A 16,474-nucleotide genomic window follows, 5' to 3' on the forward strand; every position below is an offset into this window, starting at 1 on the left:
CAAGTATGTGGTATCAGAGCTTGGATTCTGTCTAATGAGCAAACCCTAGGCTGGTATTAAAAATGGATTTCTAGTTGAGTTGAAAATAGAAAGTATAAATCGTCCTGAGTTGGGGTCTTTGTTTCCAATTTATTAGACCTTAGGTGTGTGAGAAAGAGTGATGGACTCTGCTTTGCCTTTCCCTTATGGGAAACTGTCCAAGAAACAGAAAACAAAACAAAACAATAACTGTAGCTGAAGAGTTGAGGTAATTTTTTCATTACTTATGTTAGTCAAAAATAAGAAATTACAATTCAGGTTTTACTGGAGTTTTAATTATAGGCCTTTGAGCTGCAAACAATACACTGTGTATTTACAATAAGGGCCATCTGAAAACAAATTCTCTAGAGACCTCCCAAATCCAGTCAGTCTGTTTAGGGCAAATGATAAGGGAATAATGTGCTCTATGAAGAAACAGCATGCCCCGAGACAGTTTGAATTGTTTTATCGTGTTAATGAAGTAAAATGAACATTTTTACTGTTATAAACCACAGCAGAAATGAAAAGCAATTCTTGTTACTTACCTCAGGGCTGCAAATGAAATAGCCATTCAGTGAGTAAGCTAGGAAGTGATAAGGCACCATCAGGAAAGACTTTCCCTGCACTGCTCTGGCAGAGAGGACCAAGAAGAAAAGTCCTATTTTTAAAGGGCCTTTTAACTTAGGATATGATTTGGTCCCTGTTCTTAAATCATTTTTGAATCAGAACAGTAATTCTTTTTCACCTACTTGGCTGGAATATTAACAAATCTTTGGAAAATGTTCAATAAATGCGTTCAGTGCCATGTAAATAAGAAAAATGTAGCTCTTTGTAAAAAGAAGATCAAAGAAAAGTATAATATTGTTCAACTTTTGCTACATTGGGAAACAAATGCATTTCTTTGGAAGTACAAAAAACTGGAATTATTTCATAGAATAGAATATACAGGGCTTGTACCTTAGTATTTAGGTTTTTATTGAGTGAACTAATGAGTGAAAAAATGTATGGAGTAGGAGATCTCATTTAAAACAAATTAGAAAGTTGAGCACACAAAAATAATCATGTGTACCTACAGTTGTAATTTAGACTTTACCACCAAAAGAAAAGCCTTGTTTAAAATAGAAATAACATTAATATTTGAAACCAAACAGAAGTATGAAAGAATCTGTAATATCTGGGTCCAAAGCCCAAGTCACAACTAAACTAGAAAAGCTCAATTTCTATTAAATCTGAACAAATATGGTCAGAACTGACATAAGTAATCAGGGGAATTTGGCCAGATTTCACATGTGCTTGGGGAGTGAGGCTGGATTCTATTGGTTGGGTTGGGTTGGGCCAGGGGGATAAAGATGGGAAGCAGATATTCCTCCTGAAGTTCTCTATAGAATGTGAGGCCTTCCTTCTTCCCAAGGTCACCTTTGGCTCTTATCCTGAATTCAGTGGCATCCAAACCCTGGCCCAGTTTAAGAACTCAGCCTCTTTTGTGTGTGTGTGCCCCAATTCACTATCCACAGAAGACATGTGTCTACATTCCAGACATCACTCCAGACTGATGATCTGGAGTGACAAAGGGGGCTTACATGTCAGAATCACACAAAAATCAATTTCAAAAGTTAATATTATTTATCCCTGTTCTTCAAATCCATCAACTCCCCTCCCACCAGAAACTGCTTGCTGGCCAGTGTTTCCCTGCATGCTTCTACCTTGATGCTTGACTCTTTATCTTTCTTGAAAACTCTCTTTCTTTTCTATTTCCTCTTACCTCAGATTCAAATTAGCGTCTTGTATAAAGTATTTGCATTCTTACTGTAGCTGGCCCTAGCACCTCTACCCTAAATGCAGAGCTTCATCTTTGTAAAAATATATACCCATGTAGATGTGTTACCAAGCAAAGTCAGTTCTCCTTCAAGGAGAATTCTAAAGTTGGCCCTTAAAATAACCTTTATAAATTTTTTCTCCTTACTTGCACATGAGGACAATAAAGATCTACTCAGAAGAACAGTTTGCCTAATAATTGCTAGCTTGCTAACCATTATTTTTTATTCTTCAAGTTTTGAGATACCAGTTACTACTCCATCATATGAAACTCTGCTCATTATAAAGTTGTTAGCCAGTTGTGGCATTTTCCTCTTTTGGACATGAAGAACTATCTTCCTGTTTAAAATGACCACACACACACACAAATACACACACACCTTGGGCATTGGTGTCAGACAGTGGGGACATATCTTTGAGACCTGTCTTAGAGTTTGCTGGAAGGGTTCATATTTTCAGTGACTCCTGCGGAGTTGAAACCAAGGGAATAAGCTTCCTATCATTAGAGACTCACTCTGGCAATTGAGGGGCCTGCTACCTTCTGGTGCTCTTCTCTGATCACAGCACCTGTAAGATCAAGTCTGCCTACTTTCTAATCCTATCTCTGGTCTGGAAGAGGAATTTTATTTACAGTTCTTGCTTCAGTACTAGATGGCTATCAAGATCAATTTTGCAATTTACTCCCAGAAAGACAGGAATATAATTGCAGCCATCTTAGAATCTAATAAAAAAATAATAAAAGTAAAATTAGGAAAGAAGACATTACAATACAGGAAAAGAATAAGGTGTGAACTCTACGTCGAACTTTGGGGGAAACTGTCCTGTATAATATAATTTGGACTGAATGGAAGGATGATACAAGACATCAGCAGGCAACTCTCCTTGAGAGAGCACAATGGTATTGCAAATAACAATTGCATTGCCCCTTAACATCCTTATGTCAAGGGGCAAAGTTTGGAGACAATGGTAAGCCCTGAAAGAGACTGAAGTTCCCCAATCACAGTGGAAGAAGCATCATAGTCATTATTCACCCCTGTTTTTTTTTTTTGGTGACTGATTATCCAAAAAACCAAGAAAACTCACATGAAATTAGAGTATCACCCCTCATGTGTGAGGTGAAGTCTCAAGGTAAGAATTGACAATGAGAGAAAGAAATCAACCAACAATTTCAAAGAGAAAAAGATCCCTTTGCAAAAGGAGACGAGCTTCCAGCTGGCTATGGCTGCCTTGAGTTCCAGAACTCTCTCAGTTCAGTCAGGCAGCAGAGTGATAAGCTGGAAATGTGAAGCTGCGTGCCAACCAGTCCGTTAGCCTTGGTCCTAAGAAAGGGACTCAGTGGTGCTCAGGTAAATGGGGAAGCAATGCAAAGAAAATAATAAGTCCAGCTGGAATTGGCTACTTTAAAAGATGGGCAAAAAATAAAAATGCAAATAGAAAAGAAAAAAAGAGCTTCCCAAAAAATTCTTCCGCAAGACGCAATACCGCCACCACCACCCTCATCGGCAACCACAAAAGGTTGCCTGAAGACCCTCCCCAGAAAAATGAAGACCCTTTTAAACATGACTTCTTTGCATTTTAAAGGAAAATAAGAGGTGAAGGTACTAAAAAAAAGGAAGCTAGTAGAATTAAGGAAAAAATTACAGAAACCCATAATATACTTTCAGATTTTAAAAGGGCGTTAAATAATAAAGGGCAAAGCTGACCTTGCTGGGAAATAAATGGAGTCCAAGTTCAAGATGTTAATTCAGAACCATCACATGAGAAACCCAGCTCTGTGCCCCCTGCCGACCCCCATCCTTGGCTGCTGAAACTCTGTTAGCCTAGCTCTGTTACCAACAGAGCAATAGGGACAGTTTTTCTCCCGTGAATTTCATTGACCCAAGAAAAGATCTTCATACCCCAACAGAATTCCCCTAATGAAGCAGGCACTCAACTCACGCCTTGGTGAAGCTCAGCAGAACACGAGGCCAGCCCACTTGCAGAGCTTCCAAACTCTCTTTATTGTCCTACCATAGGTAGGATGGACAGTAGAGGACTACCAGGCATTTGAGGAAAGCCTTTGATACAACAGATAAAAACAAAACAAACAGAAAAGAAAAAAGACAAATTGAAGGAAAGAAGGTTAATATGGGAGAGGAAAATATCAAAATACATAGAGGCTTGAAAAGATGCTATATACATAAAATTAGAATAGTTGGCTACTAAATAGAAATAGAACAAAACAGAGAAAGAGTCCTGGAAAATGAAAAGCGTGATGACAGAAATGAAAAATGTATTGGAAAAGTGGGAGAAATTAGAGCAGAGGTCAGGAACATTTTTCTGTAAAGGGCCAAATAATAAATATTTTAGCTTTGCAAGCCATACAGTTTCTGATCCAAGTACTCAATTCTGTCACTGTAATGAACAGCAGTATAGATAATATATACAAGCAAACAGGTATGCTGTGTTTCAACAAAACATGTATGGACACTGAAATCAGAGAGCATTCCTCAACATCTCTAAAAAAGAGTATAATATCTAAAACTGGAAAAACCAAGAAATAACAGAATATACAAGTTATTTATATTGAAGTAAATATATAAGTAATTTTGAGTTTATATTATTATATTATATTGCAGTCAGAGGTGCAGGATTAATAGGGGTAAGTCAGGAATTAGGGACAATCTGAATGTTTTTGTGATAAGTCCTAAAGAATAATTTGACCATGAAAACTATGTACATAAAAATTTTTGCTAAGAATAACTTTTAAAAAGATTAATAGCATCAAAAACTAGTTTGACTTATCTCCGCAAAGGATAGGCTAAGCCTACTTAAAATTAGGCGTAAGAGTCAACCCTAGAGAACCTCTTTTGTTGTTCAGATGTGGCCCCTCTCTCTGTATGGAACATGACCCACAGGGATGCAAACCTCTTTTGCAATGTGGGACAGAAATCCTAAAATGAACTGGGACTCAGCATCAAGGGATTGAGAAAACCTTCTCAACGAAAAGGGGGAAGAGAGAAATGAGACAAAATAAAATGTCGGTGGCTGAGAGATTTCAAACAGTCGAGAGGTTATCCTGGAGGTTACTCTTATGCGTTATATAGATATCCCCTTTTTAGTTTATTGTGTATTAGAGTGGCTAGAGGGAAGTACCTGAAATTGTAGAACTGTTGTTCTAGTAGCTATGTTTCTTGAATAATGATATCACTTTTGCAGTGTGACTGTGTGATTGTGAAAACCTTGTGTCTGATGCTCCTTTTATCTACAGTATGGACAGATGAGTCAAAAATATGGATAAGAAATAAACAAATAATAGGGAGAACAAAGGTTAAACTAAATTGAGTAAATTAAAATGCTAGCGGTCAATGAAAGGGAGTCATTAGGGGTATGGCATGAATTAGTTTTTTCTTTTTCTTTTCTTTTGCTGGAGAGATGCAAATGTTCAAAAACACGATCATGGTGATGAATATACAACTATGTGATGATATTGTGAGCCACTGATTGTAACTACATCAAGAATATTTGCATGTTTGTTCATTGTTTATAATAAAAACTTGTTTTTTTAAAAAAAAACTGGTTTGGGAACATGTTACAGTATGTAGGTAAATGAGACAAGAAGCAAAAGCTCTCAGGGAAGAGGTGAAGATGTACAGAAGTTCGTTAGACATAAGAATAATTTGTTTTTCCAAAGAAAAGATTAGAATAAATAACACAATACTAAAAACTTCCAGCATACCTCCAAACCCTCAGAAATATAAACTATAAAACCCTTTTATTAAATTGTACGACTGTAAATTTGATATCCCTTTATATAATTTTTATTGTAAAAATAAGATATATATATATATATGGTAAAAGAAAAACAATACAAAAATATATTTCATAAAAAGTAAAAGTTCTCACCCCACTGCTTTAACTCCCAATCTGTTTCCCAGGATGTAAACATATGATCATTGTAATACTAAATAAGATATTGAGAATATTCTTTATTGATTTTTAAAAGTACATTTGATTGTCCATAATAAAAGGTGACAAATTTGACTCTTTTCCACTAACTCCAAACCTGCATTCTGCCCTTCAATGTAACATGGACTTCTGAACACTTTCTTTAGGATGGCTCTGAAAATTAAAAAGCTAATAAGCAATGTGCATACTGGGATAATGAAATCATTCATAGAAAGTGCAAGTATACTCACACAAAAGGAAATGTACAGTGGTTTCTTTAACCCACATCAAGGGCAAAAAGAGTCCTTAATGCACTCCATCCAGCTTTGGCCCTGACCTCGTCCAGGACTCTTAGTACCTCCTGGTCCAGTAGCTGCTCTCTTCCTCCTTTCTCTTGTTGCTGTGCTGCCTGTCTACCTCTTTGGGTTGTGCAACTTTGGTTTCACACGTCCCAGAACCAATTTGATGCTATCTGCTTTCTAGTAATTTCTTTACTGGCTCTTCATCTGTAAATGTGATCAAACAAAATCCTCTTCTTTCATTTGTTTTTGTATCCATGGGAAGTTCAATGTTTTCAATCTCTCCAAATGCCCCACAATATATTCTTTTTTATTTGCTCTTCAGAAGTATCTGGACTCAATCCATCCACAAAAATTTTTTTTTTGGGGGGGTGGGGATCTTTCCCTTTTAAAACCTTTGCCCTTTTAGGGTCTATCAATTTGCCATCCAGTTTGTGTTCTTTCAGTTCCAAAACCTTATCAACACTAGCAGCATCTCTGAAAAGTACAAATCCAAATCCTCTTGATCTTCCAGTGACTGGGTCTGTTTTCAGTTGTGCAGTCTACAATCTCTTCAACTCGAGTACGTACTCATACTCACATCTTTTTGCTTGTATCCCAGCTCCAGCCTCCAAGAAACATTTTACCGACGTCCCGCTGGTTCTTGCTCTGGTCAATCTTGCCCCCCCGCCTTTGTCCGTAATTTCTTTTCTCTTATTTTCCAAGCCTTCTTCCCTACTTGCCACCCCATATCTAGCAGGTTTCCTGATCCCTACCATTTATCCCATATATTGATTTTTTTCAGGCAAATCATTTCTCTGTATACAAATTAATTTCTAGGAGGTCCTATTGTTGTTTTTTCCTGCTAACATGTTCTTGTTTAATAGTCGCAATAACGTCTTAAAACTCTTTAGAATAGTCATAATAATATTGTAAAACTCTCTGTTGTTTTTAAAAAGACCTGTTTATCCCAGGGAGTGATTCTGTTTGTTTATCTTTTTCTCAAATGTTAGTAATCCATGATTATCCATTCATTTTTATAGAAAAAGATCAGGTTCATTAATGTAGGTAGCTAGTGTGAGTTTAATCTGCCACCGTGTTCATCTGTTTCTCCAATAAACATCTCCCCTCAATAGGAGAGTTGATGGTGGGTTTTTGTGTTGGTTGGTAAAGAGGAGCAGCTGTTGGGCATGTCAGTTCTAAACTAAGAAACACTAACCTTCAAAGGCCTGTCAGGTGCAGCTGTCCCACCTGACAATGGTAGATAAGCATTTAATTTCTTTAGAGAGCAGTCCTCTAAGTTTAGCCTGGTCAAATGCTGTTGTTGCCTGCTGCTCTATGAGAGGGGCAGGGTGGAGAACTTTGTCCTCTGTTTTCTTTAAAACATCAATTTTTGCCTTCTGCTTAAAAGGTGGGGAATTCTTCCCTTCATAATCATGCTGTCTTGAGCAGATCAAAATGGATTTCGAAGAGATAGCCTTGGACTTGACTAGATGGGCTTTCTCCAGAAGCAAAATATACTGTGATCTGATAGGGAGCTGGGTATTTGTACCTGTCTGTTACTCACGTGTTTCTTTCACAGGGTCTGCCTTGGTCCTAAATGCCCTTGTAGGGAACCAGGGCTTTGAGTCAGTTCTGAACTGACACCTTGTCTGTACGCATCCGCCCTTAACTAGGCTTAAGTCCCCAGGTTGCGGCTGGAATGCTCTAACAAGAGATGTCCCACAAGAAGACAACATTCCAGGGGTACTTAAATGAGAAAATGTATGTGGGATAGATGTAGAAAAGCATCAAGTTAACTTGCAAAGAGGAAGGATTTCAATGGAAGTCCGGGCCACAGCTGAAAATAAAAAGGATATGTATGTTGCTCGAATCCTAGGAGGCACCTTTTGAAATTCTAAACAGAAATGTTTGAGGCAAATAAAGAGGAACTAAGCTTTTGAAACTGAGAATTAACCTTGGGGAACCACTAACTCTAAAAGTCTTAGCTGACTATCTATGCCATTTACAGCAAGGTTTAGTTCATTGTGTATTTAGGGCATATGCCAAGCAATTTCGGATTTCATGACACAAACGTAACACATCTCTTGGGTGCCTGAGCCAGAGGCCAAACATTGGCCTTCAGGAAGTAGGTATTTGCTCTACAATGATAATTCCTAATCTCTAGAAATGAATGAATGTGAGAGCATGGTGTCGAGAAATTGATCACCCTGGACAATTGAGCTATATGAGTGGGTGTCCAGCCCCTCATCCCTTCACACTCTACCGCATTCTAGGAGAATAAGCAGTCCAAAAGAATGACTGCTGCCCCAAAATGTCACAGAAATATTCCTGCCTTATGGTAGCAGATCTTTCTTTGAGAGTATCTCACTATTAGATTTTATAAAAGGCAGTCATCTAAAAAGAAGCTTAGATTCATAGCAAAGTTCAGAAGAGCTCTCTGAGTTTGCACAAAGGTGATTTTGTTATGATTTTAACCAATTTGATATGCTTTGCGGACATTTCTGCCCTGCCCTTACATTTTCTGCATAGTAGGGGTGATAGGAGGTATTCTGTCTTCTGCTGGAGCTTTGGAGAAAGTCTTGTGTCCAGTCCTGTCCTTATTTGCTGAAACCTCCCATTCATGAGTAGTGAGTATATATGCATTTAGTGCATGGAGCGTGGTACTGAATTCCAGCCCTTTCTTCTCATTTGAACAGAGCATTAAAATACCCTCTTGAGTTCCAAGTGTATTTTGTGATACAAACTGTAAACACTATCAACACCATCAAACTCTCAGCATGAGTTGAATATCTCCAGCCGTAATGGTTCTAGCAACTTCCCACTGCCCCAGGAAAGGGTCACTGCATTTTAACTCATCTGTCAGACTCTGTGGCTGTTTTGGGGGTGCACGATGTAGCAGAAGGATGCATACAGCCTTTAAAATCCTTTGGAGGTCAATGTATTCCATTATATACACAGTACTTCAAATTCAGTTTTAACCTTTGATGAAATTTGCAGTGTTGGGATTTTTTATGCTAGAGCACACACAGGAAATCACAGGTGCAACTCATTTTGGTTTTGACTTACAATCACTGCGGGCCCCTTGATTTCTTTATATGAAATTCTCTCCTTAACTTGAGTGTGAAGTGTCAGAAGTCTATAACTTGTCTCTGCAATGAACATTAATAGGCAATATTGATTTGTGGAAATTAATTACCAGAAAAGGAGCGCTCAGCACTTCTCTATAGTGTTCAGAAAGATTTGAGGGCCCCCTTGTGGTTTTATTTATACCCACACTGAAAACAGATGAAAAGCTTTTTTTTATCCCTTTCTTTTTATAGTTTTGATTCTATTTCTTTGTTTACATTATGGATTTGAATTGTGTTTTTCATTTAGAATAGCATCAGTGCAACTCACGTTATTTCAAAGGAGGAAGGAGAAATGACAACTGGTGTCAATTTTAAGAGGAGAGACTATTTTTCTCTGATTATTTAAATTCAAATTTTTATCTCTAAGAGATATAATAAATTCAAAGGGAGCATATTTAGGGGGGTTCACAAAGCAAAAGAATTGCAGCTGAATTATCTACTTCTTCAGGGGTGCCCCCGTATTTTTAATCCATATATTGACCGCACAAAAGGAAAAACCACCTCTAGCAGCCTCTGGCTACACTTATTTTGAACATCTTAAGAAGTATTTTCAGATTTACATATAGCAAAGGAAATTGGGGAAATAGCGTGCACAATTTGAGTGTTTTAAAATACCTAAGAAATGAATCTTGAAAGCTATTACCTCTCTGATGCTTCAATCATGCCTGAAGAAAAGTATTTGCAACTTAAGGTCACTGTGCTCAGCACTTAAATTGATGAAGAGAGAACCGGAGGCAAAGTTTAGACAGAACAAATTGATTTTCTTCCGGAGGATTTAAATTAGCATGCATATATTTTTCTAAATTTCTGTCATTGCCTTATTAATTAGGCAGAATTACAGCAGTGCTTCAGAATCCACTGCAGCTGAAAGATCCCATTGAGTGTCCATTTGGTAAGCTGGGTTTCTGGAGGGAGCTTTAGCATGCTGTTATCACAAATAAGTGGATTTTAGAGAGAGCCTGATTAGGGCCCCGTGTTACTTCCAACATAATTTGATTTCCTCTAGACCAGTTTGTGGAGTGGCATTGGCACCAAATCACAAATGAATCACTAGCCCTGTTTGTGTTTCCTAGCACAGAGGGACACGTTTTGTAGGGGAGCTGAAAAAGAAAAACAGAAGGTAAAATGAGAGAGAAAACCCCTGATGTCTGTGCCGAGATAGAACATATGAAAGATAAATACGGTGTCTGGTCTATTTTCTCTTCAATGCACAGGTATAATTACCACCAATGGCAGTTTCAAGGCTTGTTGGGGAATGAGAACGGAGACTGTGGTGCACAGGTGATGCTGGCCAATGTAAGATTCTGAACAGCAAACACTTCATTGTTTAGGAATTGTAGAACATTTCAAGCTAACACCATCCTTCTTGATCTTGTTGAATATGGAACTCTTACAATGTGCAAGATCATTTAACGATATGCATAAAAGGCTACAAGGGTTGTATAAAAAGGACTCAGGAGCCATCTTATATAAGCTCCTGGAGGCCAAAAATTGCATAACTTGAGCATCATTAAGGATAATAACTGCATCAAAAAGGATAATATTGAAACTCAATAAATATGTTTAGATTCATGAGTTCATATTGAAACAAACAAACAACCCCCTTTGGAAGAGTCTAGGAAAGCAACCCATTATTTTAAAAATCAGGAAATAAAATGAAAGAATCAAAGATTTATCTGCCTTTCCTATATGAACTATGCTTCAGGCTACCAAACAGTTGATAAGGAAAAGTTTCTCTTTATAGAAGCATTGCATCTAATAAGTGAAAAAGAAATGAGAGTATTAGAATATCACCATTTTGCAACCCCATGTGTGAAATAAATGGCTATTATTTCACATTAGACAGTGATCATAAATGGCTATTAACATCACAAAACTAGTTCCCCCTGACACTAAGTACCTCCAGATTGAAGTACACAACACTGCCTACATATAAGTAAGAGTTCATTATTTCTAAATGAATTTTCCACCGCCTTAAAGATTACCTAAAGGTGTATCTGCATCCTGGCATTCCTGGCTAGTTCTCATAGCTCCTCTTTTTCAGAGGATTACAAAGAGAAAACAGGAGCTATTATACAAATCAGTGAAACCTTCAAACTATAGTACAATGTGTTAATTTCATGCTTTCTTTCTAAATCCTATGTTAGAGCAAAACAAGTTTGCATGGGGTCATCAATGGTGACTCCACTATCAGCACATTGTGGTCAGGACTGTATCTTATTATGTTCATTATTTTTCAAGAACCTATTTGGCATGAAATACATAATCAACAAATATTTTTGAATAAATAAATAAACTAAATGTGTTATTTCTTCTTTAGGGCACTAAAGAAGAAAAAAGAGAAGTCCCAGTGCTACCACACCTTAGTTTTTTGACCTTGGGAAAGTTCTTTCATATCTCTGAGCTTCAGTTTCCTTTTCTGTAAAACCAGCCTCTAGCACAATCTTGTAATAAGGATAAAAATGAAATAATGGATGAGAAGATACTTGGGGAGCTTTAGCACGTTATATAAATAAAAAAAACCTCTATAGGCTTTTCTGTTTTTATATTGATGCAGCTTGCTTAATTAAAAGTTCACTATATTTGGGTAGTTTGTGAGGCTCTGATATTCATAAAAAAAGAGATGTTGAAGTGAGGAATGTGCACATTTGCTAAGGATCTGCTGTGTAGCCTCTTCATATTCATTATTTTATTCAATAATTCCCACAACACTTTTAAGTAAGCAGTTGTACCCCAACTATTTAGATGAGGAAACAAAATATTGCCAGAGGTCCTGTAAACTAATCAGGTCACACAGAAAGTGAGGTGGGCCTGACATTGGAACCCAGCTCTTGCTGACTTCAAAGCTCTCTTCTTTCTACAATCCCCTTGAGGGAAGTTTCTAAAATGCTAAAAAGTCTGCACTCATGCCCTGTCCAAATGCATTGAGCTTAACCTGTACTTTCTTGAATCTTCTCATCTGGAAAAAAAGGCTGTGGAACATCCAACTTCAGGATCCAGTGATTTCCTTCTAATACTTTTCTGAGTCTTTGTCACATTGCATTAAAAAAAGATCTACTTTAAAGCCAGAAAGAGAATTATGGCATTGCATGAGCTTTGGCTTTTCTGAATTCTCTTGCATAGCTGTTTCCAACTGTCCTTTATTGTCCTGCGATTACTGTAGTTTTTGGCACTTAGATTCTTTGGGAGTGTTAAAAACTAATATAACTGCAATAGTTTTCTCTTGTCTCTAATACCCTTCCCTCAAGCTGAAATTTGTTATGTAGTTTTGTGGGTGTGCTGAGCTCAAGAAAATTGTTTCTATGATTCTTCTAAGCTGTAAATACCTAGAGGACCCTCTAGTCCCATCCACTCCTGTGGCTGAAATAAGTCAGGAGCCCTCTGTCCCCAGCCCCGCGATGTGTTACCTTCCTCATCCCCTGCTGCCTACCCACAGGTAAACACATCTCTCACCCTGAGGAGCTCATTTTGGAGCACTGAATTCAACAAACCCCGGGCCACTGCACCATAAAGTCACAAACTGCATCTCTAAGACAGCTTGACTCTTTAAAAAGATGCTGGAAGCAACTGCCAAAACTATCACTTTGTGAAATTACAGACATCACCTAAAAGCCTGGATAACTTGAAGGGCTGTTTTGATGACTAAATTGGTTAATGCAAGTACAGCAGTTAGAACTGCCCTTGGAAGTAGTAAGTACTCAACAAAAGTTAGCCATTAGTACGACTATTATTAGTATCAATTTTCATTTCACATGGAACTGCCCATATTTCAAGTTGGTGTGTCCCTTATTCTTTGTCAATGGTTCATCTCACAAACCCTCTTTCTTTGAGAATTGGCAAGGGGTGGAATCAGGTAGGGATCTCTCAGGTGTTTTGTTTCATATGCTGAAATGTTTGCCCAGCACTGATAGCAGAATATAAGAAAATCCTAAAACAGATGAACCATTATGTAAGAACAAGGCAAAATCTGAACAGAGATGAATTAAAAAAAAATTCTTGTGATGTTTCTGGAGAATCTGAATCAAAGCTGTCAGACATAGACTTAAATATTGGAACACTTGCCTCACTCTTAAATATCCTGATTTATTTCTTTGCCTTTCCAAACTGGCTGGCTCTGAGCAATTGCAAGGGAGACTCCACATCACTTCTACTCTGTGTAATTCCCCGATTCCCAAAAAGCAGCACCTGAGAAATTAGCTAAGACGAGAGCACGGCTGAACAGGAATGGCTGATAACACGATCTTAGTGTACTATCTGCTGTTCTGCTTTGCCCGGCTGGGATTAGAGTTGCAGTGAGACTGAATTGGGCCTTATCTCACTCTGGGGCGGCTCCAGGCTTCTGGTGGATACACGCATGCATAAACCACAGCTTTGCAGAGCGCCTTGAGACGTCCTCATGCCCAAATCCCAGTGACGCAGTGCAAAGCAGGGCGCCTCTGAACCAAATAATCACTGAAGTTCCTGAATAATGCATGAGAGCAGGACCCTCCCTGGCACATTTGAAACAGTACTGGGAGGAACTGTACTCAGCAAGATAGCAAAAACAAGTCCCTGGAACATGCATTCCCTCAAATTTATTCTTGCAGCAGCCACTTGGGGAAAAGTGAAAGCAAATGTGACAACCACCTGGAAATCATGGCATTTTAGTGAGTCTGAGGCTCATAGGTTCCGTGTCAATATAAAGCAGCGACGTGACAGGATTTTAAATTTTATCTTATTGATAAACACATCCCTTTCTCTGAGGAAATAGAGACCTGAATGGTCAGTGTTGAGAAATGACCAGCGTATTTGAAAGCCTTTTATTTCATACTTTTTGTGGGTTGGTTTGCTTTAATATCCTAGGTGGCTTACCATAATTAAAGTTAGCCTGACACCTAGACTTTGCAAGAAGACTGCATCTCAAAAGGATGCTTCTTTGAAGACTAGCACAGAATGTAATCGAGTGCGGGACCTCTGTCTTTCTCATCCAGATGTCAGCTTTCATAAGAGCTGCAGCCCTGAAGAGCTGGATTTGATTTCACAAATGTTTAGTTTCCAATTTGATATTCCAGCTGCTCATTAAATGCAAAATAAACAGTCTTTTCAGAAGACTATTTCTTCACCGCCATATCACAATCCCCAATGTGGCTGCTCTGGGGTATCCATCTCAAGCCCATGTTCAGCCAGGGCGCTTCGGGGTCCAGATGGGGGAAAGGAGGGCCAGGAGCCTGGTTCCCAGCCCTCTACCTGGGCTGCAGCTCCACGTCAGGCCTAGTGGGATGCTGCTGTCCTCCCCTTCGCTGACTGTGGTATAAGTGCTGGCTCCATTGAGACTTAGATGAGCTGACAGCCTGTAGTAAAAAAATCTTAAAAATTGGGCAATTCTCTTGACTCAGGGATTCTACTCCTGGGAATTTATCCTCTGCATAAATATTTGTGACCTAAGATTTTCATCTGATTATTGTTAATAATAGCCCCCCCCCCAAAAAAAAAAAAAAACAAAATCAAGCTAATTGTCCAAAACTGGGGAATCGGTCACATAAATCATGGAATATCCATAATTGGAATATCATGCACTCATGGAAGAATATTGTACCCCTTAAAAGAATATTAAATAAAATGGGAAATGTTTAAAATATAATATACATTATCTCAAATTTGTAAAATATGTATGTAAATGTATGCCCACCTGTATATACATCTATACTCATACATATCCCCATAGGCACACACACACACACACACACACACACACACACACACACACACACACATATATTTAACTGTAACTAACAGAGTGAGGTGATCATAGGTAATTTTTATTTTCTATTTTACTGTCCTGCAATTCCCACATTTTCTATAATGAGAATATATTAATTTCTAAACTGAGTGAAAGAAATCAATGATTATAAAAGCAAAACCATCTAAATCCAAACCATTCTCCCTTTAAGTTATCAAATACCCAAGTTAGGAAAGGGATGCTGAGGTTCTGTCCTGAAGGGACCCTCTGGGCATTCCTCTCGCCTCTATTTTGCCGACTGAAAGAGTCAAGATCTCTGGGAAATAAAATAAAAGTGCCTTAGCCAAAGGAGTCTGCCTGCTGTGTAAGTCACTGTGAGGGGCTGGGTAATGAAACTTGGAGTGGGCCATGTGGCTTCTGCATGAGGTAAGATAACATGTGGATGTCTCTATTTTCTCATCATAATGCTGGGCATCCTTGGAACCAATTGCTCTGACACATGCCATTGTTGTCACCCTAAAGTTCTTTATTCTGATATTTAACAATCATAGTTCCCCATTTCCCATTTGCTTAGAACAGCATTCTTAAATTTCTTAATTTTGTTTTCAAAGCTTGCATAAAAGGCTTTTCATCGCTGTGTCAAAAAGCAGTCTGATTGTTATGCTCTAACTGCTACAATTCCCACTATCAGATACAGTATAGTTTAGATAATACTCTATTGAAATAATGAAGAATGGGCAGCGCTGAAGGGAGTCCAGAAATTAATTCCACTCTGAGCATTTGGAAAAGGACTCCAGCACACAGTGCAGCAATACAGGGGGGGGGGGGGGTCGAAGTATCACTTAATATGCACATTTTAAATATCCTGGTTGCCTGTGTCCACACCATGATGAGGACGAAAAATCTCCTTCAGATGTCCTCCACCTCTGCCTTATAATTGCTTACCATGTTCTTTCTGAGACTCTAAGATTTGGCAAAACTGTGTTATGTAGGAAAAAACCCATTTCTAAGTCTGCGCACCGAGAAGTATTAGAAGAAGCTCATTATTTCCCATTCAGTTCACCAGGCATAGGCTAAGGGAAACTGTTAGCCTAGGCCTTCTTTTTGGCAAAAGCACCAGCAAGTTCAGCTTCCCGGGGACATCACCATTAGAAGGCCTGAAACAGTGGCTGATAAATTGTATATATTTATTCATTACACATACATTGAATGAATGAAATGTCTAGTATATATAAAGTCTTATATTATATACTCTGAGAGTTGAAAGATGAGTAAAGGCAAGACTCCCTCTTTCAGGTTGCAGAAGTCTTATTCAAATGATAAGACTTTTTCACTGATCATTGCAATGAAGGTAAAGCATTAAAGGCACAGGTTTCTGCTGGGAGAAATCCCTTTCACTGAGGGCTTCATGGAAGGCTGTTTGGAGGACTTTGCACTTGTTGCAGTGTCTATGAATGATAGAACTTGATTGGAGATATTAATTTTGTTGCTTGGTTTTACGAGGCTTAATCTGGTGGTGGAAGGGAGATATTTAAAACCTCCCCTGTGAACCTCTCATTAAGTTCTTTCAGATCGTTCTTGTTTGA

The 16,474-nt window shown here is 38.3% G+C and overlaps 1 protein-coding gene and 1 pseudogene across 1 annotated transcript in view; one reads left to right on the forward strand and one right to left on the reverse strand.

Annotated features, from left to right (window-relative positions):
• The window catches only part of HS6ST3 (heparan sulfate 6-O-sulfotransferase 3), an 80,586-nt gene that overhangs the window by 39,747 nt on the left and 24,365 nt on the right, over nucleotides 1–16,474 (forward strand). The window lies entirely within an intron of this gene.
• LOC143680559 (heterogeneous nuclear ribonucleoprotein D-like pseudogene) lies at nucleotides 6,048–8,309 on the reverse strand (annotated as a pseudogene).

Source organism: Tamandua tetradactyla, chromosome 4, assembly GCF_023851605.1.
Source record: "Tamandua tetradactyla isolate mTamTet1 chromosome 4, mTamTet1.pri, whole genome shotgun sequence".
Classification (NCBI taxonomy): Eukaryota; Metazoa; Chordata; class Mammalia; order Pilosa; family Myrmecophagidae; genus Tamandua; species Tamandua tetradactyla.